Source organism: Bos indicus, chromosome 4, assembly GCF_029378745.1.
Source record: "Bos indicus isolate NIAB-ARS_2022 breed Sahiwal x Tharparkar chromosome 4, NIAB-ARS_B.indTharparkar_mat_pri_1.0, whole genome shotgun sequence".
Classification (NCBI taxonomy): Eukaryota; Metazoa; Chordata; class Mammalia; order Artiodactyla; family Bovidae; genus Bos; species Bos indicus.
Genome location: NC_091763.1, coordinates 48,282,308 through 48,308,981, shown reverse-complemented (window position 1 = coordinate 48,308,981; position 26,674 = coordinate 48,282,308). Strand labels below are relative to the sequence as shown.

The window sequence follows — 26,674 nt, the reverse complement described above, 5'->3', positions numbered from 1 at the left end:
ACAGTGGTGTGATCACTCACCTAGAGCCAGACATCCTGGAGTCTGAAGTCAAGCGGGCCTTAGGAAGCATCCCTATGAACAAAACCTAGTGGAGGTGATGGAATGCAAATCTTAAATGATGATGCTGTTAAAGTGCTGCACTCAATATGCCAGCAAATTTGAAAAACTCAGCAGTGGTCACAGGACTGGAAAAGATCAGGTTTCATTCTAATATCAAAGAAAGGAAATGTCAAAGAATGTTCAAACTGCCACACAACTGCACTCATCTCACATGCTAGCAAAGTAATGCTCATAATTCTCCAAGCAAGGCTTCAATACTACATGAACCAAGAACTTTCAAATGTTCAAGCTGGATTTAGGAAAAAGAGGAACCAGAGATCAAATTGCCAACATCTGTTGGATCATAGCAAAAGTAAGAGAATTCCAGAAAAACGTCTACTTCTGCTTCATTGACTAGGGCTTCCCTGGTTGCTCAGATGGTAAAGCGTCTGCCTGTAATGCAGGAGACCTGGGTTTGATTCCTGGGTCGGGAAGATCTCCTGGAGAAGGAAATGGCAACCCACTTCAGTACTCTTATCTGGAAAATTCCATGGATGGAGGAGCCTGGTAGGTTACAGTCCATGGGGTCGCAAAGAGTTGGACATGACTCAGCAACTTCAGTGCTATGCTGTTTCATTGACTATGCCAAAGTCTTTGACTGTGTGGACCACAACAAACTGTGGAAAATTCTTCAAGAGATGGGAATACCAGACCCCCTTACCTGCCTCCTGAGAAATCTGTATGTAGGTCAAGAAGAAACAGTTAGAACTGGACATAGAACAATAGACTGGTTCCAAATTGGGAAAACAGTACATCAAAGCTGTATAGTGTCACCCTGCTTATTTAACTTATATGCAGAGTACATCATGCGAAATACCAGGCTGGAGAAAGCACAAGCTGAAATCAAGATTTCCGGGAGAAATATTAATAACCTCAGATATGCAGATGACACCACTCTTATGGCAGAAAGCAAAGAGGAACTAAAGAGCCTCTTGATGAAAGTGAAAGAGGAGAGTGAAAAAGCTGGCTTAAAGCTCAACATTCAGAAAACGAAGATCATGGCATCTGGTCCCATCACTTCATGGGAAATAGATCGGGAAACAGTGGAAACAGTGACATACTTTATTTTTTTGGGGCACCAAAATCACTGCAGATGGTGACTGCAGCCATGAAATTAAAAGACACTGCTCCTTGGAAGAAAAACTATAACAAACCTAGACAGCATTTTAAAAAGCAGAGACATTACTTTGCCAACAAAGGTCTGTCTAGTCAAGGCTATGGTTTTTCCAGTAGTCATGTATGGATGTGAGAGTTGGACCGTAAAGAAAGTTGAGCACTGAAAAATCGATGGTTTTGAACTGTGTTGTTGGGGAAGACTCTTGAGAGTCCCTTACACTGCAAGGAGATCAAACCAGTCAATCCTAAGGGAGATCAGTCCTGAATATTCATTGGAAGGACTGATGCTAAAGCTGAAACTCCAACACTTTGGGCACCTGATGTGAAGAACTGACTCATTGGAGAAGACCCTGATGCTGGGAAAGATTGAAGGCAGAAGGAGAAGGGGACGACAGAGGATGAGATGGTTGGATGGCATCATCAACTCCATGGACATGAGTTTGAGTAAACTCCGGGAGTTGGTGATGGACAGGGAGGCCTGGCATGCTGCAGTCCATGGGGTCACAAAGAGTCAGACACAACTGAGCGACTGAACTGACAAGCTGACTGAGGAAAGCATTCATCCATTAGGGATCACCACAAAAGTGATAGTAGTATCACCACCACCAAGAACAAATTCTTCCATGGCACTTTCCAGGTGTCTTACATTACTCTAAGCACTTTGATTGTTGTTGTTCAGTTGCCTGCCAATGCAGGAAACAGGAGAGGTGGGTTTGATCCTTGGGTTGGGAAGATCCCCTGGAGTAGGAAATGTCAATCCACTCTGGTTTTCTGCCATGAAAAATCCCATGGACAGCCTGGTGGGCTACAGTCATAAGTCATATGACCAAAGGGTCATAAAGAGTCAGACATGACTGAGTGCCTAAGCACAAACACTTTCATATATTCATTCATTTAATTTGCACAACATCCCAAGGAGATGCCTCTGAGGAGAAGGGTATTACTACTATCCCTTCTAGGCTGCCTCCTCCATGAGTCTGAGTTCTTGGGGACAGTGAATGCTCTGTTTATCACTGAATTCCTCAGGACCTAACACAGTGCTTGGCAAAGAGAGGGCCTCAGTAGATGTTGAATGGATCATTTGTATGAACTATCTATTTTTTGAAAGTCAGTGGATTCCCTTGCATTTAAAGGAAGCAACAGGAATATTGGATGCTACCCTAAAGCCTCCCAGAGCAACAAAAACCCAGGCATCCCTTCCCTCGCATGGAACCACCTAACCCAAAGCCCTGCAGTCTACCGCCTCTTAAAAACCTCAGCACAGAAATCTTCAGAGGATAATGATGTGTAGAGATAATGATGTGTGTAGGTCTTGGGACGGACCCCATTTTGACTAACATTTGTTTTCATGAACGACAGTGCTCAAGGGGCTGTTTATAGCCCCTCTGGCTGATCCAGTGTATTAGTTTTCTTTGTTGTTCCCTTATTAATAGTGAACAGTAATATAAGACCGAAAACTGCCTTTATATCCTTGTGAGCAAGAAATCCACCATATAATGGATATGAAGCCCATCCCTGGGACCCTGCCTTCCAGATTACCTGCAGACTGTCAAGTATTTGTATCTATCTACCTATACCTCTGTCTAGTCACCTACCTATCTCCATCTACCTCTTACACACATCCCACGATCCCGACAGAAACAAAGTTGTTTGTAATAAAGACGGAGTGAAGTTTCCAAGCCAAAGATAGATCCTGCACTCCTGAGATTTTTCCTGTTCAGGGGCAGAGCACAGTGGTTGGGAGAGAGGAGGACTTAGTGGACCAGCTTGGATGGAACTTGCTCTCAGAGCCCTGGTCCTGAGACCCCAGAAGTGATAAAGTACAATAGAAGCTGCTGCTGAGGCCATTACTCTAAAGGTTGTTCCTTTCCAAGCCCAGGATTCTGGCTGGAGTATGGCAGGAATCACATCCCACTGGAAGGAAGCACAGAGGACTCTCTGCCTCTCAGATGTAGAGAAAGGACCCAGGGGCACGGGCTGGGAGTGGGAAAGGGTTGAGGGGCACTGGGCCTGAGCCAGGTTTTCCCAGGCTGGGGTTCAGCGCATGCATTTCCTTGCTCTGTACCTGGTAGGAATCCTCATCACCTCCAAAGCGTGGGCCACCTTTGCTGCAGTTACCCATGATGTGGGTTTGATTAGTACCATGAGAATTTTCAGCAGATCAGAAGCCCTGATGGGTGTATCTCAGAGAGGCTGTGAGTTCCCCTGGGCTGTCCCCTCCTCTCCCTGCCTGCCAGCTCTGGGTTTCTCCTTTTCTATTCAAGTAGATGCCTGGTCACCCCTCCCCTCTCTCCTTCCTTCCTTTTCTTCTAAAATAGTATTTACTGACTCAAGGGGGAGAGGCTTCTGCGCTGCTGGTAATGGTCTGTTTTTGAGGAGGTGCTGGCTATATGGTATGACCAGTTTGTGAACAGTCACCATGCTGTCCGCTCAATGGTCCCTTTTCTATGTGTGTGTGTGTTGTATGCCAATGAAAGTTCAAGAAATAATATTTACCTGAAATTATTTTTACTTGAAAATGTCTCAAATTTAAGCAACTTCCCCTATTTTCTTAAATGGTTTTTTTGTTTGTTTCTTCCCTCCCCCCCCCTCCCCCCGCCTATATTCTTGTAGACTCTTGTCTCCATCTGAATCTTGATATTTCAGTTGGAGGCCAGTGCTGAACCATCATGTCTGCTCCTCACAAGCAGTGACCTCTGCCCAGATGCTCCATTTTTGTATAGGAGGGCCATCAGGCTAGGCAGAATGTCACAAAGGAAACGTACTTTCATGTGGACTAATTTGGAGGAAAAGGGGTCTCTGATCCAAGCTGCTGTGTGGAATTCTACTTAAATATTCATTGACTTGTGCATTCATTACCATTTATTCATGTGTTCATTTAACATTTATTATAGAATATCATCTGAGTACTGGCACATGGATCTCTGTCTGCAAGGAGCTTGCACCCTCTCAAGCAGAGATGTCTACTTGTCACCATCACACAGCAGGAACATGAGTTGGACCCTTGGAGTCACACAGGGAAAGAAGAATGGGAGTTCAGAGCAGGGGGCAATCTTTTCCAGCCGAGCCTTCTAGAAGGATGGCCTCAATCGGGGTGGCAGGTAGAACAGGTAGGGCTCACAGGCAAAGATGGGGGAAAGAGCAGTCTAGCAGAAGGAAGAATATATAGCAGTTAAAGCTCAGAAGAGTGAAATTTCCTTAAATAGTCTAGAAAGAGAGAAGAAGCCGAGAGAGGGTGGGTGGTGACCAAGTCATGGTATTCCTGCCGGACACTGGCAAGAAGCGTTCTGGAGGTGGTGTTGAACCACTGGGAAGAGCCAAACTGAACAGGGTGGGTGGGAGTAGGGGCAGGATTAGAGTACACCTTTAGGGCCCCTAGGCTTTCTTATTTTGATTGACAGCTTTATTAAAGGGTACTTTGCAAACCACCCAGTTTTAACCTTTCACATGGTTCTCTAAGGCAAATGCGACAGTTCTGATGTATTCATTAAGGTATGCTGTGTCCTAATTAACACAGGGAAGCCTGGCGTGCTGCAGTCCATGGACTCACAAAGAGTCAGACACAACCCAGCAACTGAACTGAAATGAAGTGTCCTAATTGCTGTAACAAAATCTCAGTGGTTTCTTTCTTTCTCACATCATAGCCCCAAGCTGGTTGGGTGGGGGAGGTGATATTCTAAGCATTCATTTAGGACACAGCTACTTCCAGTTAGTGTTTCTGCTTTCCTCTTGGGTCTTGAGTCCTCCACTGGGTCTGAGAAGGGCTCACATCTCATGTGCCCATATTTCGTTGGGCAGAAGTCTGTCACATGACCCACCTTACACCAAGGGTAGCGGGGAAATACAGCCTATCCTTGTGCAGGGCGGTTGGGCAGGGCGGGGCGGGGGATAAGTTTGGCCAAGACAACATTACATTTGCAACATATTAGAGAGGATAGGATTTGATGAGCATGATAAAAACTTCAATGCTATCGTGTGTCTAATTTCATGCGTTATACATTATTTCTGTCATGAGATGCTTAGAATATGGCCTGCCAGCCTTAGGCAGTCACTGATGTTGGGGTTACATCTCTTTTCCATGTTATGTGGTTAGTGATAACTGAAGACTTTTACAAAACCAGAAACTGGCAGGGCTCCCTCTGGCTGTCTCCAAATTCCTCTATAATAATTCAGTTCCTCCTTTACTGACTGGGAAATTCTCTTGTAATCACACAGGGCAGCAGTTACACACTAATCCAGCAGTTACGCAGAAGAGAACAGACAGAGATTAATAGATTGCTAAGGAATTATATTAGCTGACTTTGTCATTGTTGAGGACAACCAAAAAATTCACGTGTGAAGTATTTTGTCCATTTATCCTACTACCCCATCACTGTTAAAGCTTATCTCTCATAATAAAAATTCATTTGTATAAACTTCAAAAGGAAAATTATTTTTTAATAAAGGTTTATATGTATCATTAACGCTGTAGGGAATTGGTGGAAGGACTGGGTCATGTAGTCATTTGAAGAGCAGACTGACAGAGGCTCTGCCGTCTCCAACATGGGGCTTTTTAGGTTGCCTCAGGCATCAATATCCAGCCAGGAGATGAGCGCATCAGATGGTGCAGGATGTATCTGAGGGTTGGACCTGAAAGTGGGAAAGGTCATTTCCATCTACATTTCTTTGATCAGAACTCAGTCATGTAACCACCCCTAGTACAAGGGTCTGAGAAAGACAGGCTCTGTAGCAACTCAGCAACTCTCTCCTATGTGGTGTAAGCAGAGTCATCAGTCTGGTGAGCGAGTTGTCTCTGCCACAGTGGGGCTACCAGCTTCTCTTTAAACTTGCATAGAGCACCTTGCTGCTGCTGCTAAGTTGCTTCAGTCGTGTCTGACTCTGTGCGACCCGAGACGGCAGCCAATCAGGCTCCACCGTCCCTGGGATTCTCCAGGCAAGAACACTGGAGTGGGTTGCCATTTCCTTCTCCAATGCATGAAAGTGAAAAGTGAAAGTCAAGTCGCTTAGTTGTGTCCAACTCTTAGCGACCCCATGGACTGCAGCCTACCAGGCTCCTCTGCCCATGAGATTTTCCAGGCAAGAGTACTGGAGTGGGGTGCCATTGCTAGAGCACCTTGGGTCTGCCAAAAGGAGATGTCCTAGGGATGCTGATTTTAGGAAACAATCGATACCTTGCCTGAATACAATGGTTCTAAAAGACCAAAATGCTTTGTTGTTGTTGGACTGAAAATATAAGTTTATTGAATTGATACTATGAATTCCAAATGGGGGGGGGGTGGGGAGGGGGAGATAGAGTCAACTGTTATGTGGTACAAAAGTCCAAAGGAGGTAAAATGCAAAATCAGATATGATCGTCATTAGGGCTGCTGACAAACACTCCAGCCGGATGGTAAGACGATACTCCCCAACCCCTTTGAAGTTAGGATGATCACTGATTTGCTTTGACCAATGAAATGTGGGCAGGAGTGTGTCACAAGTTACCATATTTCCTTCCCTGTGCTATGGAGAACTTGGAAGGACATGTTGAGATGAAACCTTGTCAGCTCGGCCTCTGAAAGACTGGGATGAGCAGAACTCCCCTGGTTACTTGTGATGAGCATGTATATGGTCGGTCAAGCTGCTGAAATCTTGAAGTGATTTGTAACTGTAGTCCAACCCAGTATATTCTGACTATTACATCAGGTAAAGGTTCTTCTTGAAAAAAATAGGCTGACATAAGATTTCGCATCAGATTTTAAAAAGTTAAACTTTACTTTGTGGGATTGGAAATCTAAAGTTGCTTTGGGTGGAAGATTTTGCTGACATCAACTTTAAGAGACATAAGTCAATCATATTTATTCACTAAAATACAATATTCAATTTGAAAATGCTTCAAAAGTGATGTTACAAAATTCATTATTATATAAAATATCAAAGAGCAAACATTTTGTCTAATGTTTAAGGTACACAGTTATAGATAAATACTTGCTAATTTCTTTTTCCAGCTGTTTTAAAGTAAGATAATTATCAGAGGTCTAAATGTAGATTTTAGTAAAAGATTACACGTAATTCTTTTCTTTTTTCATGCTACTGTTCCTCTTTCCCCTCGGAGATTTTGTGCGGCTTTTCTTAGAACCTCCTCCTTTTTAATGGTATTGAAATAACTAGAATTAATACCAAAAGATCTTTTTCTTCTTTTGCTTCCTCAGTTCTGCTTTGAAAATTCTGTGATTACCATATTTAAATTGCCGTATCAGTCTATTTGCCACCAGTGCCAAGATTTACCATGGATGCCTTATATCCTCTGCTCCAACGTGCTTCATGATGAACAAAGATGATGATGATACTAAGCTGTGTGCATCCACCTCAGTGTGAGACGGTAGGTCATGAGGCTTTCCTATCTCACAGGACAGCAGGAAGTTCAGTGTTTGGTAGGAAACGGGAGGGGCTATGCTGGTGTTTCCCAAGGTCAGACAATACCAGAACTCTCCGGGAGACTTGTTCAAAATATGGGTTCTTAGCTTCACTCCAGTCTCTCTGAATCAAAACATCCAGAAAAAGAAACTGGGAATCTGCATTTAAACTGTCTCTCCAGTTTGATGCTGGTGAACAGATAAGTCCGTCTCAGCAAAGGCCATAGAGGACCCCAGAGGCCAGCACACAGGGCAACCAGCCCTCCCTTCCCTTCCTCCAAGAAAATGTATAGAACATGCCCCAGAGCCATCCTGCTGATAGGAGAGGAAGTTGATTATTTATCCCTCATTGGTTGAGGGTTGCTCCTGGCCACATAAGTTCTTTGGCATTTCAGACCTGTGCTATGTTTGGGGTGAGCATGCTCTGGGGCAGAAAGACACAGGTGCCTGTGGTTGGAAGCTGTTGGTGTGTGTGTAGGAACTATTTCCTGAAGACCTCGGGGTTGGGCAAGAGTATATTGACAGTGTCTGCTATATCTAAGTTAAATCTCATCTTTTATTATCATTGTTTTTGCTCTTTTTGGCAAAAAGTTACCTCTTGTTCTGGGCTTATGTTACCAGCTGGAGCTGTCTATTTTGATCCCAACTGTATGATCAGTGGTAGCCTGAGATTCATTTTGAAAGCCCTGCCTTACAAATTAATTCTAAAGACATCTGTTCATCTTACGTTTCAGAAAACAATGGTTTCAAAAATATCTGACCTATAAGTGATGTAAAGTCTACCTATAGGATGAAGCATAGATAGGACATTTGATGGCCAAGTCAGACCTTGTGATTAGAACCTGTCACTAGTGACCAGTGGTGGTCTCAGTCAAATCTAGCACCCTGCGCTTATATATAATGTGACAGGCCATCATGCTAATAAAATGGAAATGAACTGAAAGGTAGTTGACTCATTTAAGTAAACATTTAATGAGTCCTTGTGGCTTATAATAAAGGGCACACTGAAGGTGATTTTAGAATCATAGAATTTTAGAGCTGCTGGAAACAATGCAACATGTATTAGAAGTCTGTTTGCTGTATGGGACTAGGAACATGGGCTTAGGAACCAGACTACTGCTGCTAAGTCGCTTCAGTCATGTCCGACTCTGTGCGACCCCATAGACGGCAGCCCACCAGGCTCCCCTGTCCCTGGGATTCTCCAGGCAAGAACACTGGAGTGGGTTGCCATTTTCTTCTCCAATGCATGAAAGTGAAAGTGAAAGTGCAGTCGCTCAGTCGTGACCAACTCTTCCCACCCCATAAACTGCAGACTTCCAGGTTCCTCTGTCCATGGGATTTTCCAGGCAAGAGTACTGGAGTGGGATGCCATTGCCTTCTCTGAGGAACCAGACTGCTTGGATCTAAATCCCAATTCCAATGCTTACAAGCCTGCCTTGGGCAATTTACCTTATATTTTTGAGTCTCAGTTTATTCTACATAGTTGTTTAGTTGCTAAGTTATATCTGACTCTTTTGCGACCCCATGGACTGTAGCCTGCCAGGCTTGTCTGTCCATGAGATTTTCCAGGCAAGACTACTGGAGTGGGTAGCCATTTCCTTTTCCAGGGGATCTTCCTGACTCGGGGATCAAACCTGCATCTCCTGCATTTGCAGGCAGATTCTTTACCACTGAGCCACCTGGGAAACCCTCTATATATTAGTACCTACCTCATAAAATTTTAAGGATTAAGTGAGTGAATGAATGTACATGAAGCTCATAAAACAGTGCCTGGAACATGGTAAGCAGTAAGTAAATTTTAGCCATTAGCTAGTTCTATCCTGTTTTACAGATGAAGGAAATCCAGCCCAGAGATGCCTAGTGACCTTCCCAAAGAGTTGAGACTGGAACTCATGTCTCCTCATTTCCAGAGCAATTTGTTTTCAGTACAAGTTGTAGAATGATGGCAGACAAGCTCTAAAGGTGAGATCTTTATTATTATTTGAAAGATAAGGTGGATAGCATTTCAAGAGCAATTTAAGAAATCATAAATCTAGTATAACATAGTACATCCTATCTGTGAACATTAAATGTAGAAAGAATGAAAAGTAATACATGGGGATCATCATGGCATCAAATTATAACAGAAGCTTCCTGAAAGAGATGAGCCTGAGCCTAGTGCCTTTGGGAAGCGTTGTATTTTGTTGAGAAGATGAACTGGGTAGAAAAGTCGTTACCAGTGGGAAAAGGGCACAATGGCAGCAATGACCTGGTGTGTATGAACCAGCAGCTCATGAGGAGATGAGCTGTGCTGTAGGGAGCTGAGTTTCATACTGGTGGCTTGCAAGTAGGGTTCAGGTATATGTTCTGTTTGGCCTATGGAGTTTGACAAAAATTTGAGTTGGCTACTTTATCTGTCAAGGTTCTACAGAGAAACAGAACCAAGGATATGTATATATTACAGATTCTACTTCACTTCTAGTGATTGGTCTGTTCAAATTATTTCTTCTTGATTCAGTTTGGTGGGGGCTGTATACTTATAGAAAATAGTCCATTCCTTCTAGGCTGCTGAATTTGTTGGCATATAATTGTTCATAGTGTTCTCTTATGGTTTTTTGCATTTCTGCAGTTTCAGTTGATATTTCTCCTTTTTCATTTATTTTGTTTATTTAAGAATATGTATGTATGTGTGTGTGTGTGTGTGTGTGTGTGTGTGTGTGTGTGTGTGTATACAAAGAGATTGATTGATCTTTAAGAATTGATTCATATGATCATGAGGGTGGTATCTGAAATCTGTAGGGGAGACCAACTGACTGGAAATTCATGAGATTTCCAGGTTACATTTTGAAGCAGAATCCTTCATTCCTCCTCTCCAGGAAATGTAAGTTTTTTGCTCTTAAGGCCTTCCACTGATTGTATGAGTCCCTCCCACATTACTGAGAGTAATCTCCTCTGCTTAAAGTCAAGTGATTGTAAATGTTAGCCACATCTACAAAATCCCTTCACAGCAACACCTAGACCAGTGTTTGATTAAACAGTGGGACACCACAGCCTAGTCAAGCTGACACATAAATTAACCGTTACAGCTACAAACATCAAGAGATTTGATTTTATAAGGAAGAGTCAGATTTCTAGCTTGTTTGGAAAACTGGAAAGATCTGGCAGCTCTGGGCCTGTAAGTTCTTCGGATGAGGCTGAACTTCTGAGTTGCCTCAATCTCCATCATGTCCATGGGTAATTTGGGCTTGTGTCTTGAACCCTGCGCAGGGTAGAAAAACCCGAGTTTAGTAAAGAAAGACAAGACTTTGTGATGGGGGACACTGGATCTAAGTTCAGGAGAAAATCCCAGGTATTACAGCAGCAAGAGAGGAGCTTAGAGACTGTCAGATCAGTGACTTATCTATGGAGGCTGCTTGGCCAGGGGAAGAGGCAGTGGTGGGAGTGGTATGATCTGGTTTCTTTGTGTGCTTTAATCTAGAAGCTCTCCTTTAATCTGGCTTGGGGCTGCTCAAAAGTTTGAAAATCACTCCTCAAGATCTGCATGGCTATTTTACAACCGAAGAAACTGTAGCCCAGATTCAGTTTGGTTTTCACGTGACAAGTGATAGAAAGCCTTTGATTGCTTTTTCCCAAAATATTGCAGTATATTTGATTTACAATGTTGTGTTAGTTTCAGGTATGAAGCAAAATGATTCATATATATATATATATATATATATATATATATATACTCTTTTCTAAATTATTACAAGGTATTGAATATAGTTCCCTGTGCTATATAGTAGGTCCTTGTTCTCTACCTATTTTGTATATAGTAGCTTGTATCTTTTAATTCCAAACTCCTAATTTATCCCTCTCCGCTTTGGTAGCCATAAATTTGTTATCTCTATAGAGATAAGAATAGAAATAAGAATATAAGGTTATAAGAAAATAAGAAAGATTAGAAAATATAAGAAAAAAATATAAGATTATATTCTTATAAGAATATAAGATCTTATAGAGATAAGAATAGAAATGTCTATTTCTGTTTTGTAAATAAGTTCATTTGTATCAATTTTTTAGATTCCATGTGTAAGTGATATCATGTGGTATTTGTCTTTCTCTGACTTACTTTATTTAATATGATAATCTCTAGGTCCACCCATGTTGCTGTAAGTGGCATTGTTTCATTCTTTTTATGGTTGAATAGTATTCTACTGTATATATATACACACAGACACACACACACACACACACACATATACACACACACACACATACCACATCTTCCTTATCTATTTGTCTATTGATGGGCACTTGGATTACTTCCATGTCCTGGCTATTGTAAGTACTGCTGCTATGAACATTGGGGTGCATGTATCCTTTTGAATTAGAGTCTTCTCTGGATATATGTCCAGGAGTGGGATTGCTGGAATATATTGTAAGAAAACCTCTGATGACTCTTAAACATGGAAAGCCATCCATCATATGTAAGGTTAATCAGGCAAGAAATAACTGAAGCAGTGAGAGATTGGGAGCAGGACGGCTATGAAGAAACCATCTCACTCTCCATGTTGGAGTACTCACAGTCTAGACCAGGTAGTGGCTCTGAAAATAAAGAAAGAGCAGGAGTGGTAATTGGAGACAGGCCAGAGATAGTAACAAAGGGGTAGGCAGAGGCAAAGGAATCTCCAAGGTATTAAGCCTGAGGACCAGTAAGAAAATGATACTTGTGGCAAAAATTGGAAAACTCGAAAAGAATTCCATTGAAGGGCCAACTTCTTTCATATCACTTACTGTATTTGGGCTGCACGTTTATTTTTGACTAGGCTTAACTGACTTCATCCATTCCATGAAACAAATTAATGTCTTTGTCTCTAAGGATTTGTTGACAGCAGGTGCCAGGCAAAATCTAGTATTTGATGGGAACGACAGAAAATGTTATATTATCAGTGTGCAAAGTACACTTACACTTTAGATTCTAAAAGATTTATCTAAAGACCTTAAAGTCTTAATGCTTACAGATAAATGAAAAACTTTAAATATGTAGAAGATAAGCCTATGTAATATTAAATAACTTAAATTCTTGTTAAAGAAAAGTGTGTGAAATAAATAATGTGCATTTAACCTCTGTGATGAATTGTAGAAATAGCTTTAATTAGCTTCGGTGTGACTGCCTTTATGCTGTTATGTCTATTCGCACCTACCATGCGTGAAAGTGTGAAAGTGTTAGTTGCTCAGCCATGTCTGACTCTTTGCGACCCCATGGATTGTAGCCCACCAGGCTCCTCTGTCCATGGAAATCTCCAGGCAAGAATACTGGAGTGTGTAGCCATTCCCTTCTCCAGGGGATCTTCCCTAGCCAGGGATTGAACCTGGGTCTCCTGCACTGCAGGCGGATTCTTTACCATTTGAGCCACCAGGGAAGCCCCAGCACCTACCACAGTGCCCTTCAATTAACAATTTGATTTTAATAAAATTTGATCTTAATGTAATATAATCATAATAGAATATGTATTTTATTAATGAACTGGTCTTATGCTCAATCTGGATTAAACTCTGCCCAATTTCATCCTTAGATACTTCTTAAATAGTCTTTTTCAAAGTGCTTTGTTTATATATATATATCCAAGGTCAGAACATCTTTAAATTCAATACAAAGGAATTCTCTAAGTTGACCACTGACCACTTAAACCGTATTAGCATCCTTACTAATATGTTGTGTATATGCCATATTGTATATAGCATATATGTTATATATGCTCATGTTCTGTATAACAACATCATTGAAAGAATCTGTAACTGTAAGACCTGTTAGAAGACTATAGGAGAATAGAGAAGTAGAGGAGACAAAGATGAGTTTAAGAGGATGAAGACTGAAGACTGGATTTTAGGAGAAGACTACAGTTAGGAACAGAAGAAAAAGGCAAATCCAGCCACTCAAACAAATAAAGAAAAACTACGTAGTGAAACAGGAAAACCTGGTATCAGAGAAACCAAAGGAAAAGAGCTTTCTGGGAGAGGGTAAAGGCAGATGGTAGCTAACAGCTGAGAAGCAGCCAGTGGGAATGAAGGGATCACTGAATTTGGTCAGGACGTGTTTGGTTCTGATGTGGAGAGAACAGTTTCAGGGGCTGATAGTTGTCAAATCGAGATGACAGTGGATAGGAGAGGATGAAAGACGTTGGTTGAAATTCCAAGGAAGTTTTGAGCTTCTTTAGCCAAGCATTCTCTGCTGGGTCTGTTGAAGAGCCTCATTACCTCAATTAATGACTGAAATAAACCTTTTAAATGTCTATTCATACTCAAAACAAAGACTACAGTTTTGTTGTTGTTGTTGTTACATACCCAAGACAGGAGTTCATTAGTCAGGGAGCAAACAGCCTAATGATCTGCCCAGGTAGTTTGTAGCTGTGGTATTACTAAAATGGCTTGGATTAATATCCCCTTTGGCCATGGCTATGGCTAAGTCACTTCAGTCGTGTCCGACTCTGTGCAACCCCATAGACAGCAGCCCACCAGGCTCCCTCATCCCTGGGATTCTCCAGGCAAGAACACTGGAGTGGGTTGCCATTTCCTTCTCCAATAATATCCCCTTTACCACAGATTTATTTGTTCACAGAGACAAAAGAGACTGTCAACTATAGAAATAAAATTTTGGTCACTAGATCTATAGATCTAAAAGCAGATTCATAGCAGAAAACAAGCTTGACAGAAAACAAGGAATCAGGTCATAGAAATTACAGCAAATTTTCTAAATTGTAACTGATGAGTCACCAAGGGACCATTTTAGAAACTACGTGGGGGACCCCCTCACCACCTCTCCTATCACAAGCTTTCGGGTGTATCTGAATCTGTCGGCCATTCTCTCTTTTGAAAATATCCTGCCTTGGTTCATCTGACACCAGTTCTTGTCTAGTTCTTTTCCTCTCTGACTGTCCCCAAGTCTCCTGGATTGCTTTTTCTCTGGCAGCCCTATAAAGGATGCTTTCTCCTCCCAGATACAGTCACCAATTCTCCTCTTTCTTGATGCCTTTTCCTGGAAGGTCTCATATCCTCCTATGGCATCACCTGTTTCCTGTCCTCAGGTGATCTCAAATCTACCTGCTCTATTCCTTTCTCCTAATCTTCATTTTTATAGTCCCAGCTGCCTATTTAACAGCTCCTTGAAGAGGCTTCCCAGGAACCTTGAACTCAGTATGTCAAGAATCAAACTGGCATCTCTTTACCCAGTGCCTCATTCCCCTCCAAACCTGTTCTTCTCCCCATGGTTGATGGCTGCAGCATCTACCCAGCCATTTGAGCTAGGAAACTTGGAGTGATCCCTGGTGTTTTCCTCTGTCAACCTCCCATTTCCCATTTGTCTCTGAGTTGTGGCCATTGCCCTTTGACATTTTTCTATTCATTTGTTCATTCAACAAATGTGTCTATTGTGTGCCAGGTACCCGGGTTGCAGCAAGGAACAAGGCAGATAAAGTCCAAGTTCTTAAATAGGCAGTGGACAAATAACTATAAAATGGTAGCTGATATTAAGCTCTAGGAAGAAAAGTGAAGCAGGGTAAGGACACAAAGACTCACAGAAGGGAGTTGCCATTTTAGAAACATTGATTAGAGAAGACCGCTCTGATGAGGTCACAAAGGAAGAGACCTCTGAATAGGAGAGGTAATGATCTCTGTGAGTGTCTGGACATAATCTTGCTTTTGCAGTCTTAGTGGCCCTGCCTGGGTTCAGCCTTCATCACTGCTCCCCTGAGAGCTATTGGGTTCCATGTTTCAAATTTCATATTTCTTGCTCTGCTGTGAACTCTCATTCCTTCCTGGGTCTGGAACATCCACCACACGGTCCAGTACATGGAACTCTTTCTAATGCTCTGAACATACCACCCTCTTCACCTGCTTAGACTTGTTTTATGTGTGTTCTTACTTTTGCCTGGAATGCCCGCTTCCCAACACCTCTGCTGTCCACTGCATATCTTTGTAAACAGCCTTAAATCCTTCCTCTTTGTGACGCTATGGACTGTAGCCTGCCAGGCTCCTCTGTCCTTGGGGATTCTTCAGGCAAGAATACTGGAGTGGGTTGCCATGCCCTCCTCTAGGAGATCTTCCCAACCCAGGGATAGAACACAGGTCTCCTGCATTGCAAACGAATTCTTTACTGTCTGAGCCACCAAGGAAGCCCCAAGCAAGGAAAATAAGAATAAATCATTGACTAAAAATTAGCTTAAATTTTTTCCTTTTTTGGGTGACATCTTTGAAATTTCCACAGAAATTTTATTTTTCCCTCCTCAATACTGCCAAAGCATTTTATACTAGAATCGTCTGGAAGGGTGAGTACATTTTTTCTCTAAAGGGCAAGTAAATAAATATTTTAGGCTTTGCGGGCCAAATGGTATCTGTCAAAATGACTCAGCTCTGCCATTGTAGCATGAGAGCGGCTGTAGACAATTGTAAATGAATAAACATGACTGTGTACCGATAAAAATTTATTTACAAAAACAGGCAGTGAGCTTCAGTTTGCTGACCCCTGATCTATTGTCATCTTCTTTTAGATTGTAATTATTAGTTGATTTTTCTGCTTGCACAACTAAACTATCAGTTATTTGAGGATAAGTACCCAGGGACTGTGTGTTATTCATTTTGGCGTCCTAGCCTCTGTCGCTTGTGTTTTCCAAAGATGGGCTACCATGACATCTCCCATTGCCATCTGCTTTTCTGCAGTGTAACCTTCTACTGCCCTTCTAAAGATGAGGTCTCATTCCCCTCCCTTGGATCTGGGGCGTCTCGGGACTTGCTTGTCACCATAGAACATTGCGGAGGTGAAGCTGTGCAATTTCTGAGCCTCTCATAGCACTAGCTCTGGGGGATCTCCCCCAGAAGTCCAGATGCCATTCTGTCAGAAGCTCAGAACACACGGAGAGGCCACCTATGGATGTTCAGCTTTGCAGTTCCAGTTGAGTCCGTTTGAGTCTTCGAAGTTCAGAACCAGACAGGTGAGTCCAGAACTTCCTGGAATTTAAGCGCCCCTCCCCCTTTCATTATTTCTGGTTCCTCAGCCGAGGCACCAGATGTCCTGTTGCAGAGGGGAATTGTGGCCCCCAACTAGCCATAATCAAATTGTAGATTTGTGATGAAATAAATGATTGTTCTTTTATTCTCTAAGTTATTTTTTAATAGATATAATTGGCACATTGTGTAAGTGTAAGGTGTACAACATGTTGAATTGCTACACTTATCTACTGCAAAATCTTAATGACTATAAATCAGGTCACATAATTACCATTTCTTTTGGTGGTGTGGATGTTTAAGATCTACTCCTTTAGCAACTTTCAAGTAGACAATACAGTATTGTTAACTACAATCACCATGTTGTATGTGAGATTTCATTAAGCTTTGAGATGGCCTGTTACATAGCAAAAGATAATTGGAATATAACTCATGCTCTGAAGTTTTGGTTCTCTTTTTAACATCAAAGCAATAACAAAATTAAGAACCGGAATGTCATATTGCCTTTGTGTGATTTTTGCTTTAAAATATTTCTGTTTGTGATTTATAGAGGTTTAAGTTAACATTAATGTAAATCCTAGGGACCTTAAACTAACATTTGGAGATGCTTAAACTAAAAATACACTTTCCAGGCAAGGTTGTAAGCCTTCTAACTGGAGTCTGTCTTCCAAGGAGGTTCCCTCTAGTGGCTGTTTTTTTTGTTTTTGTTGTTTGTTTGTTTTAATAGGATTGTGCTCTCTCTTATTTTTTTTTAAATATGGATCATTTTTAAAGTCCTTATTGAATTTGTTACAATATTACTTCTATTTTACATTTTTTTTTTTTGACTGTGAGGCATATGGGATTTAGCTCCCCTACCAGGAATCAAACCTGCATCCCCTGCCTTGAAAGGTGAAATCTTAACCCCTGGACCACCAGGAAAATTCCTAGGCATCTAAGCTGTACCATAGGACTTGTTGATTAGCATAGGAGATGTTAGGAATAATATTTCACTGGTGGAATCCACAGTGTAAATGATATGGTTAGTTAAATCACTGCAGATGGTGATTGCAGCCATGAAATTAAAAGACGCCTACTCCTTGGAAGAAAAGTTATGACCAACCTCGATAGCATATTCAAAAGCAGAGACATTACTTTGCCAATGAAGGTCCGTCTAGTCAAGGCTATGGTTTTTCCAGTGGTCATGTATGGATGTGAGAGTTGGACTGTGAAGAAAGCTGAGCGCCAAAGAATTGATGCTTTTGAACTGTGGTGTTGGAGAAGACTCTTGAGAGTCCCTTGGACTGCAGGGAGATCCAACCAGTCCATCCTAAAGGACATCAGTCCTGGGTGTTCTTTGGAAGGAATGATGCTAAAGCTGAAACTCCAGTACTTTGGCCACCTCATGCGAAGAGTTGACTCATTGGAAAAGACTCTGATGCTGGGAGGGATTGGGGGCAGGAGGAAAAGGGGACGACAGAGGATGAGATGGCTGGATGGCATCACTGACTCGATGGAAGTGAGTCTGAGTGAACTCCGGGAGTTGGTGATGGACAGAGAGGCCTGGCGTGCTGCAATTCATGGGGTTGCAAAGAGTCTGACATGACTGAGCGACTGAACTGAACAAAGACTTGATGGGTCCTACCTCTCTTGATTAAATAAGCCATAAGAATAAACAGGAACAGCAGGAAAACATGTTTGGAGTTAGGACCCAAGATCTAGAATACCATTTGTCCTGTGTTCCCTACTCAGTGGATGCCACCTGATAACATTAGGATTATCATTGCCTCTGACTTAGAGGGCCCTCTTCTTGCAGTATGCTAATTGGAGTATGTTATTTAGGACAGAAAACAGGGACTTCTCTTAGAGTTACCAGGTTTTCCTCCTGATTATGAAGCTATTTCAGTTCAGGGCAACATTTGGTCTGAGGTTTCGAGTATGACATCCACCCAGTAGTGAGTTTGTAGAGGAAAGAGTCTTCCTTCTAATCTGACAGTTGTTGGTTGATTAAATTAGCTTTGGTTGATTTGCAACACTGAAGTGTTGATATCCCTGTCCTAGAAAGGTGAACTCAACTCCTGCTTACACTGGGTTTCAAATTTCAGGAGAAAAGAAAGTTCTCTTTTGTCAGGCAGTGTATCGAATGGGGACAATTGCTGTTGATGATGTGACAGACAGTATACTAGGGGGCATTTATGAATCAGCACCATTTCTGATTGTGTCTATGACTTCCCCTGGAATGTGACACAGCACCGTCTTGCCCAGGGTTGAAAATTGTGCCTAATGAACGATGACCAAGAGGTTCATGAATAGTATCAGTTAGCACAGAAGAATCTCTTACATACCTTTGAGTGCCATTTTGTTTCACTTCACATGTTACTCGATAACAAATTTTGATTTGCAGACTCTAATGGATGTGGAATTGGCATTGATCTTTCAGATGTGCTATTTATTTGAGAGCAATGTAAGCAAAGAGGGCTACAGAATGTGTTAATGACCCTAAAGAAGATGCAATACAATGTATGTAATTACCAGTCAGCCCATATTTTTAAAAATTTTATTGTATTAAACTGTAGTTGGTTTACAATGTGTTAATTTCTTCTGTACAGAAGTGATTCAGTCATACATATATATACATTATTTTTTGTATTCTTTCCCATTGTGGTTTATCACAGGATATTGAATGTAGTTCCCTTTGCTATGCAACAGGATATATAATAAGTTGCATTTGTTAATCCCAAACTCCCATTTCTTTGCTCCCCTATTCTCCCTCCCCCTTGGCAACCACAAGTCTGTTCTGTATGTCTGTGAGTCTTTTATAGATAAGTTCATTTGTGTTATATTTTAGATTCTACATATAAGTCGTATCATATGATATTTGTTGTTCTCTATCTGACTTTCTTCACTTAGCATGGTAATCTCTAGGTCCATCCATATTGCTGCAAATGGTAGTATTTCATTCTTTTTTATGGCTGAGTAGTATTCCATTGTATATATGTACCACATCTTCTTTATCCATTCGTCTGTCAATGGACATTTAGGATGTTTCCATGTCCTGGTTATTGTGAACACTGCTGCTATGAACATAGGTATGCATGTATCTTTTTGAATTATGGTTCTGTCTGGATACATGCCTAGGAGTGGGATAATCAGCCCATCTTTAAGAGACCTCCCTGGCTGCAAAGAACAGAGGGCCATCTAGTTTGTCACTGCTGACATCAGTGGCTGCTTCTTCCTTGGATTTGCAACTGTATCCTCAAAGTCTGCTGAGGTGTCCCACAGGCATCTCAAAACCAATGGCCCAAAGCTGAACACCTCATTGCTTCTGCTCAAACCTCTTCTTTCTGTGTTCCCTATGTCAATAAATGACACTGACACCTACTCAGAGGCATAAGTCAGATATCTGGGGCTTCTCTTTGACCCTTCCTGCTTCTCATGCACTGCACCTGACCAGCCTCACTTTCTGTTGATTCTAGCTACAAAATAGCTTTGAGAATACCTCCACTTCATTCTGCCCTGCAGCCACACCCCTGGCCCAGGGGGCCCCACTGTCACGCCTGGATGACCTAATACTACCTGATTTTCTGCATCCTCTTGCAGTAGGATATCATTTGGTTAAAAAGATATATTTATTTTACTCCTATATTTTTCCTCTTCCCTTTTCCCCATTTAAGTATGTATAATAAAATCTACACTAAATATCTACCATAAAGAATTGGGAGAAGCAGAATCTAAAAAATTCAATAATTTAAACTGTGTGGGTTGAGTTATTTCCTGAGTAATGGAACGCCTAGGGTGAGTCCAGGTAGCTAGCTGGCCAGGAGTTCTGTGGGTCTGCAGGACCATCTTGCTGGTGGTGGTTCATGATAGCTTTCACATCAGTGTGGACCTTTCTGAGTGTTCTGTGCCCCCAAGGACTTCCAGGACTATTCCAGTGGTTGGAGAAATTTCCAGGTCTGTTGCAGAAATCTACCCTCCTCCCTGCTCTCTCATTTGGGGTTGCCTGCCATCTTCCCATCTAGCCTTGCTCTTCCTTCCATGTCACTCTCTCACATGTCCTAGGAATTTTATGATCAACTGATCCTTGTTTGAGGATGGGGGCTGGATGGAGGACTGAAGTTCATGGCTGAATTAGGACCACAGAGGGTGTGGGTGAGGACAGCTCTCTGGTTACGCCAGCAATTGGTGGCCAGTCTTTGGACTAGGATCATTATTGTTTGGTTACATATGATGTTAGGGAAATATGTTGATATTGATATTTACAAACAGTATTAAATCACGTGTACATACACAGTAAAAAAAAAAAACAAAGAAACAAGCAACAAAAACTATAAAACATGGCTTGGTCAAAATAATCAGCAACTTATGAAAACTGCTTACAACTCATACATAATTACTATGCAACAAAATATTAAATAGACACACCCATAAAGATTCCAGATGTGCTTTTCTGCACAGTCTTGGTAATGCTAAACTCAAGTCACAAATGCACAGTTATCAAAGTTTTTGCATGTGTCGCCTGATTCTTTGCATAAAATAAATAGAAGTTGCACTCTCTGTGACTATGTTAAATTCTTAGCATTTATGTATCTTTATAGACATTTTGTGCTAGAAAGTTGGATGAGATTTTTGAAAATGGATACTCCGCTGTGGGCCAAACATGTGATGCCCTGGAAGCCCTATCAGAGCCCTTTAAAAGTGGGGGAAGAGCTGGGGTGAAGCCAGTGAGTGGGCCCAGGGCTTCTGAAGAAGAGTAAGACTCAGAACCAAAAATGACCACGATGAGCATGAGTTCACACTAAGTCCATGGAAGCAGAGATCACTAAGTGAACAAAGTCTCTTGAGGTGTAGACTCTAGAATCAGTTCCTCAGAACTAACCCCAGAGAGAGCAATCCCATGAAGTTGTAGTAGTATCGTCAGAGCCAGAGCTATGCAGGACTTGAGAGACGCATACCCAGTAAAATGAGACAGCAGCTTTTTGATGATCTTGATTAATATACTTTTGGTGTCAGTAGTGACATAAAGATTTTGCTAAAGTAACAAGATGCCTGAAGCTGTGGAGACTACATACCTGAAAACAGAAAGTATAAAAATGGAGGCATTCAGATTTTCTTACTAATTCCAGCTACTGCTTATAAAAACTGTCATCTTTTATTTCCTTGAGTGTTAGTCATACTTCTAAAAGCGTTACTGGAAACTGCCTGCTGCCTGCATTGCTGCAAAATTCATAGGGCAGGAAAATGGAAACGTAAGTGCTTGTCTTTTTTATTAGAATTGATTTCAGAAAATTATATTGACCTCTACTCCAAAATGTGGGCCATTATCTATTTCTAAATCTGTCAGTTATGCTTGGGGTTTGACCTTTGACCTGGTGTCTTTTTTTACCACACTAGTAGAAGAAAATATATCCTGAGAGACAGGCAAGCTAAGTAAAGGACATTTGCAGAGGCAAACCTGGTGTTTAGATATTTAGATGAAGCACAATTTAATCAAAATTAGTCATGCAGATATGCTCTCATTTTTGCTAATGATATTCTGGAGAATGCAGAGTAAACTTCTTTTACCCACATTTCGACTGAGAAATGAAGACATTTGCAGAAGTTATGAGAAGCAGGCAACATTAAAAGCAAATGCATTTTTAATTTTTCTTTGTTATAATTCTGTTTTTTTTTAAAGAGCAGTGCTTTTCAAATCACAGCATTAATCAAGAGAAGTATAATTCTGCATAGTTAATGGGGGCTGACTCAGCCAATTCTTTTTTCCAATGCTTATAGTTATTGTTTGTGAAATTACTTTTGAAGCCAAACCCTTTCTAAAATGCCCCAGATTGGACTTCCCTGGCAGTTCAGTGGTTAAGACTGTGCTTCCAATGCAGGGGACACTGGTTTGATTCCTGGTTAGGGAACTAAGATCCCACATGCCATGCAGCATGGCCAAAAAGAAAATGCCCCACATAATTCATTGTACCATAGATTCATGTGGTAAATATCAATCCTTTACTGTGGAATTAAGTGAAATGTGGTCGACATTTTTGTTATTATTGCAAACATTTTAAGGAATGATTCGGTTTGTGTGAAATCTTAGAGTGCACATGTTCAATTACTCAGTGTTTTAGGTTTGGTTCCTTAGAAACAGATGCTGAGCTAAGGACTTTCGGGCAAGTAAGCTGGGCTGTCATCCTGCTGTATCAGTCAGTCACTGGCCGTGGGTGCCCAGGGGAGATGTAAGCACCCAGGCACTTAGGTCCTCTGCATGAGGTGGCAAAATAGCTCGGGTAACCCCAGAGCAGTGCTCTGAAGAAGAGTTGGAGGGGTGGGGCTACCAGAATCAAAGGCACACAAAGGGATTCCCAGAAACAATATGGGAGCAAAAGGATATGATCAGGAAGGACAACCAAAGCTGTCCATTGTACTCAGCTCATGTTTACTGAGCACCTACTATGTGCTAATCCTGTTCAAAGCTCTGAGGATTCAGTGGAGTTTAAGACCGTGGGGCTTCCGTGCTAGTGTGGGAGACTGATACTACCATAAGTAAGGTAATATAACACGGATAACATAACAGTAATAACAACATGACTCACGTTATGAAGAATATAAACCAGGGCAAGAGAATAGACAGGGATTAGGGATGCTAGATTTGATATGGTAATCAGGGTAAGTTAAATAAACACACTATATACAAAATGTACTTAAGTTTCCAGGGTCTATCCTTCAGGGAAGTACTGGCATTGTGTATTGTTTCTTCCTAGCCATGGGAACTCCTTTCACAAGGAGCTCAGAGAAGGGAAGTAAACCTATTTGAATGAAACTATCACAATAGGTATTCTTGACATAGGAACAATAAACATAAAGTAAAAGACCTTAAAAATTTTCCCTTGGCATTTATTCCTAAATTCTGAATTCACATATTGGGGAAAGCAGGGAAAGAAAACTGGTTTTGTATGTTAAGAGTTCTGATAATAAATATCTGTTGGTAAGCTTCTCGATTCTGATTAAGAGCTTTTAAAAAAAATCCAAGTTGTTTGGGGGAGAATGAGTAAAAGAGGAGGAAAACACAGTCATTTGGCTTAGCGCATAAAACTACCTGACATTTTAAGTGGAAGACCCTGGACAATCTAAATGACACAGTAGACTTTTGAAGAAGGATATGTGATGAGGTTGCAGTGTTGCAGAGGTGACAATCAAGGTCAAATGCTGTGTCTTCTGTTTCAGAGGTGACTGGACTCTTGGTCACTGACTCAAACTAAAACTCACAAGTGACTACCAACCTCTTAATACCTGCGGTTATGTTTGCACGGGATATTACTGGGGAGTGCCGTTTTAGAAATTCTTTCCCCTGATTATGTCATCTCAGGAAACTTCTGGTAATCTCATTTAACTACTGTCTCACTACACCCTAATTTTTCTTTGGTCTTTTGGGCCAGAGTGATAGGCGAGAGGTGGTGGTAGATGGGGCCAAATAAGAATTTTCTAGAAGAAACAGAATAGTTTTCTTTCTCATTTGTTCTCTATGATGAATGTTTCAGGGTTCTTCTAGTTGGGAAGAAATAAGGTAGGGCATAAATTATAATGGCTACACTGTGTACTTTTTAGTAGGTAATGCTTCCCAGCTCTGTTTTATTAGAAAAAACATATACAATGTTAAGAATTTAGACTAATGTGGATTTTGAAGTTTCATCAATGAGCATTAATATTATAAAAATGCCACATTTTATTATAATTTAAAAATTAAATGTTATTTAGTCACCAAGTCATGTCTGACTCTTTGTGACCCTATGGACTGCAGCACACTGTCCTGATTAATATTGGTTAAATAACAATCAATTAATTTAAATAATTTAATGTAATAATCTTAAATTATATGACAATGCCATGCAGACACCTATTTTTAAAGCAAAAAAGTACTGTTAATGGCCAATGAAATATATTACAGCAAAGGATATCACATATTTCCCTCCTTTGTTTATCCTAACTATGAAGACAATCACCTGGGGACTGTAAAATTGGGATAAACCAAGAGCTATTTATCACTCAACAGTATTTATTAATTACTGGAAAATTTTTAAGGTCTTTTACATTATGCTTATTTTTCCTATGTCAAGAATACCTATTGTGATCAATGCAAAGAAATAGAGGAAAACAATAGAATGGGAAAGATTAGAGATCTCTTCAAGAAAATTAGAGCTACCAAGGGAACATTTCATGTAATGATGGGCAATAAAGACAGAAATGGTATGGACCTAACAGAAGCAGAAGATATTAAGAAGAGGTGGCAAGAATACACAGAAGAACTATACAAAAAAGATCTTCACAACCCAGATAATCACAATGGTATGATCACTCACCTAGAGCCAGACATCCTGGAATGCAAAGTCAAGTGGGCCTTAGGAAGCATCCCTATGAACAAAGCTAGTGGAGATGAAGGAATTCCAGTGGAACTATTTCAAATCCTAAAAGATGATGTTGTCAAAGTGCTGCACTTAACATGCCAGCAAATTTGGAAAACTCAGCAGTGGCCACAGGACTGGAAAAGGTTGGTTTTCATTCCAATCCCAAAGAAAGGCAATGCCAAAGAATGCTCAAACTACTGCACAATTGCACTCATCTCACATGCTAGTAAAGTAGTGCTCAAAATTCTCCAAGCCACGCTTCAGCAATACGTGAACCATGAACTTCCAGATGTTTAAGCTGGATTTAGAAAAGGCAGAGGAACCAGAGATCAAATTGCCAACATCTGTTGGATCATCAAAAGAACAAGAGAGTTCCAGAAAAACATCAACTTCTGCTTTACTGACTATGTCAAACCCTTTGACTGTGTGGATCACAATAAACTGTGGAAAATTCTTAAAGACATGGGAATACCAGACCACCTGACCTGCCTCCTAAGAAATCTGAATGCAGGTCAAGAAGCAACAGTTAGAACTGGACATGGAACAACAGACTGGTTCCAAATAGGGAAAGGAGTATGTTAAGGCTATATATTGTCACCCTGCTTATTTAACTTATATGCAGAGTACACCATGAGAAATGCTAGAGTGGATGAAGCACAAGCTGGAATCAAGATTGCCAGGAGAAATATCAATAACCTCAGACATGCAGATGACACCACTCTTATGGCAGAAAGCAAATAAGAACTAAAGAGCCTCTTGATGAAAGTGAAAGAGGAGAGTGAAAAAGTTGGCTTAAAACTCAACATTCAGAAAACTAAGATCATGGCTTCTGGTCCCATCACTTCATGGCAAATAGATGGGGAAACAGTAGAAACAGTGACAGACTTTATTTTTTTTGGCTCCAAAATCACTGCAGATGGTGACTGTAGCCATGAAATTAAGAGACACTTGCTCCTTGGAAGTAAAGTTCTGACCAAATTAGACAGTATATTAAAAAGCAGAGACGTGTCATTGCCAACAAATGTTTGTATGGTCAAAGCTATGGTTTTTCCAGTAGTCATGTATGGATGTGAGAGTTGTACTGTAAAGAAAGCTGAGCGCTGAAGAATTGATGCTTTTGAACTGTGGTGTTGGAGAAGACTCTTGAGTCCCTTGGACAGCAAGGAGATCCAACCAGTCTATCCTAAAGGAAATCAGTCCTGAATATTCATTGGAAGGACTGATGCTGACGCTGAAATTCCAATACTTTGGCCACCTGATGCAAAGAACTGACTTACTTGAAAAGACCCTGATGCTGTGAAAGATTGAAGGCGGGAGGAGAAGGGGATGACCGAGTATGAGATGGTTGGATGGCATCACCAACTCGATGGACATGAGTTTGAGTAAACTCGGGGAGTTGGTGATGGACAGGGAGGCCTGGCATGCTGCAGTCCATGGGATCACAAAGAGTCGGACAAGACTGAGCGACTGAAGTGAACTGAATGGGCAATGAAATATATTACAGCAAAGGAGATCACATATTTACCTCCTTTGTTTATCCTAACTATATAAACAGTCATCTGGGGACTGAAATTGGGATCGACCAAGAGCCATTTATCACTCAACAGTATTTATTGGTCACCTAGGTGCTAGAGATACAATGGTGGAGACCACAGATGAACCCTGCCCTCATGGAGCTTATATTCTAAAAGCAGGGACACACACACAGATACACACATGCTATGAAAAGTGTTATCA

General features: G+C 41.2%; 1 long non-coding RNA gene across 4 annotated transcripts in view; it reads left to right on the top strand.

Moving 5' to 3' along the window:
• The window catches only part of LOC139182701 (uncharacterized), a 697,507-nt gene that overhangs the window by 134,098 nt on the left and 536,735 nt on the right, over positions 1-26,674 (top strand). For all 4 annotated transcript variants that reach the window (XR_011566223.1, XR_011566224.1, XR_011566225.1 and 1 more), the window contains exons 2-3: positions 7,404-7,573; positions 9,439-9,569. This is a non-coding gene — a long non-coding RNA (uncharacterized lncRNA). The remainder of the gene's footprint in view (positions 1-7,403; positions 7,574-9,438; positions 9,570-26,674) is intronic.